We start from the raw sequence: 2,500 nt of genomic DNA, 5'->3' as shown, positions 1-2,500 counted from the left end.
AATCGAACCCTGATTCCCCGTTACCCGTTACAACCATGGTAGGCGCAGAACCTACCATCGACAGTTGATAAGGCAGACATTTGAAAGATGCGTCGCCGGTACGAGGACCGTGCGATCAGCCCAAAGTTATTCAGAGTCACCAAGGCAAACGGACCGGACGAGCCGACCGATTGGTTTTGATCTAATAAAAGCGTCCCTTCCATCTCTGGTCGGGACTCTGTTTGCATGTATTAGCTCTAGAATTACCACAGTTATCCAAGTAACGTGGGTACGATCTAAGGAACCATAACTGATTTAATGAGCCATTCGCGGTTTCACCTTAATGCGGCTTGTACTGAGACATGCATGGCTTAATCTTTGAGACAAGCATATGACTACTGGCAGGATCAACCAGGGAGCTGCGTCAACTAGAGCTGAGCAGCCGGCCGCCCGGGAGTGTGTCCCGGGGGCCCGCGCGAACACGCAAGCGTCCGCTCAATTATTCTGCAAACAGGAGGAGGCTGGGCTCCCCTGCACAATACACCTCGAAACCCTCTCAGGTCCCGGCGGCGCGCAGCGCCGTCCTAAGTACTTGGTCGGGTTCGAGAGAGGCGCAATCGCCCGGAGTTAGGCGAGTAGACGCTTTAGGTGCGACCACCCGTGCTCCCAACTGAGCTTGCCGCTGCCGACAGAGGCCCGGGAGCGTGCTGTCGTGGCATTGCCGGCGGGAGACAACACGCGCCACCTACGGTGACCGGCAGCTCCAACGCCAGCGCCACAGAAGGGCAAAGGCCCCACGTGGGTGCCGAAGCGAACTCTCCCAGCACAGCGCACGTGCCAACACGTCCGCACAACTGCGATACAAACCACCAGCGAGAACCGCTGGGGCGACCGAGCAGCAGACGGCGTCGCGGCGCCGAGTGCCGGGCGGCGGCGCATCCTCAACGCACACAGTCCTCAATCGGACCAGCACACTGCAGATGTCCACCGCGCTTCGCACCGGGTCCGCGAGGACCCACTTTGGCTGCACGGCGCCGCGCGCAGGGTGCCCCGGCGCGCAGCTGCGCCGCCTGCCGCGTCCGTCGGCCGGCGCGCCTGCCACTGGGCGCCCCCACCAGCCGGCTGTAGCGCGTGCGCCCACGCACCGCGCGGCCAGCACGCCGGGCGGCCCCCCCTCACCGGCCGGGGACAGTCCCACCCACCCACAGCCGCGTATCGCTTCACACCCAGATTCACATTCACGTTCGTTGGTATGGTGGGGACCGCTTCGTAGCTGTACCGATCGTTGCCCTCACAGATGTACCTCCAGCAAGATCAACCGCACCACAACGGGTTACCAGTTGTTCATTTGCGTAACGTCACCAGTAAACGTACACGTCCATCCCCGTTTGCAAAGTCAACTATTATTGCATGCCTGCCTGTCAGGTGTCAAGACACACTACATTCGCTCACATCCACGCAACAAAATGTGCCCGACTAGAGGGCACGTGGAAGGTGCCCCCGTACATATGCGATCTCCATTGCGCGACCAACTGTCAACCGGCCTCTGTAGCATGTCGCAGATGTGGAACGCGGGGCACCGTGCTATCACATTGTGTGAGAAGAGACTACTACGTCTGCATACACGCGCCACTACATGAACAGACGGCTCATGCTGATCGCCATCCACTGCGTCCATTACTCCCACACGTCTCTATGGCGTACCACACTGCAATGCAGCTGTTATGGGGAGATGACACATAGCTGTGTACACAACATTCTGAGCCGGTTGCGGTTGGACAACAATACATTAATGTAACGTGTCATATGCCAATTACAGAGCAGGGTAAGGCACAACGTGGGTTAGGTTAAGGCACAACGTGGGTTAGGTTAAGGCACAACGTGGGTTAGGTTAAGGCACAACGTGGGTTAGGTTAAGGCACAACGTGGGTTAGGTTAAGCCACAACGTGGGTTAGGTTAAGCCACAACGTGGGTTAGGTTAAGGCACAACGTGGGTTAGGTTAAGGCACAACGTGGGTTAGGTTAAGGCACAACGTGGGTTAGGTTAAGGCACAACGTGGGTTAGGTTAAGGCACAACGTGGGTTAGGTTAAGCCACAACGTGGGTTAGGTTAAGCCACAACGTGGGTTAGGTTAAGCCACAACGTGGGTTAGGTTAAGCCACAACGTGGGTTAGGTTAAGCCACAACGTGGGTTAGGTTAAGCCACAACGTGGGTTAGGTTAAGCCACAACGTGGGTTAGGTTAAGCCACAACGTGGGTTAGGTTAAGCCACAACGTGGGTTAGGTTAAGCCACAACGTGGGTTAGGTTAAGCCACAACGTGGGTTAGGTTAAGCCACAACGTGGGTTAGGTTAAGCCACAACGTGGGTTAGGTTAAGCCACAACGTGGGTTAGGTTAAGCCACAACGTGGGTTAGGTTAAGCCACAACGTGGGTTAGGTTAAGCCACAACGTGGGTTAGGTTAAGCCACAACGTGGGTTAGGTTAAGCCACAACGTGGGTTAGGTTAAGCCACAACGT

General features: G+C 56.6%; 1 non-coding gene across 1 annotated transcript in view; it reads right to left on the bottom strand.

Moving 5' to 3' along the window:
* LOC126134075 (small subunit ribosomal RNA) overlaps positions 1 to 397 on the bottom strand; it is a 1,909-nt gene extending 1,512 nt beyond the window's left edge. Inside the window, exon 1 of the ribosomal RNA XR_007527592.1 lies at positions 1 to 397. This exon is cut by the window's left edge and continues 1,512 nt beyond it. This is a non-coding gene — a ribosomal RNA (small subunit ribosomal RNA).
* Between the last annotated feature and the right edge of the window lie 2,103 nt (positions 398 to 2,500).

Source organism: Schistocerca cancellata, unplaced genomic scaffold, assembly GCF_023864275.1.
Source record: "Schistocerca cancellata isolate TAMUIC-IGC-003103 unplaced genomic scaffold, iqSchCanc2.1 HiC_scaffold_598, whole genome shotgun sequence".
Lineage (NCBI taxonomy): Eukaryota > Metazoa > Arthropoda > Insecta > Orthoptera > Acrididae > Schistocerca > Schistocerca cancellata.
Note: the sequence above shows the minus strand (reverse complement) of the source record. Positions and strands in the feature narration are given on the sequence as shown.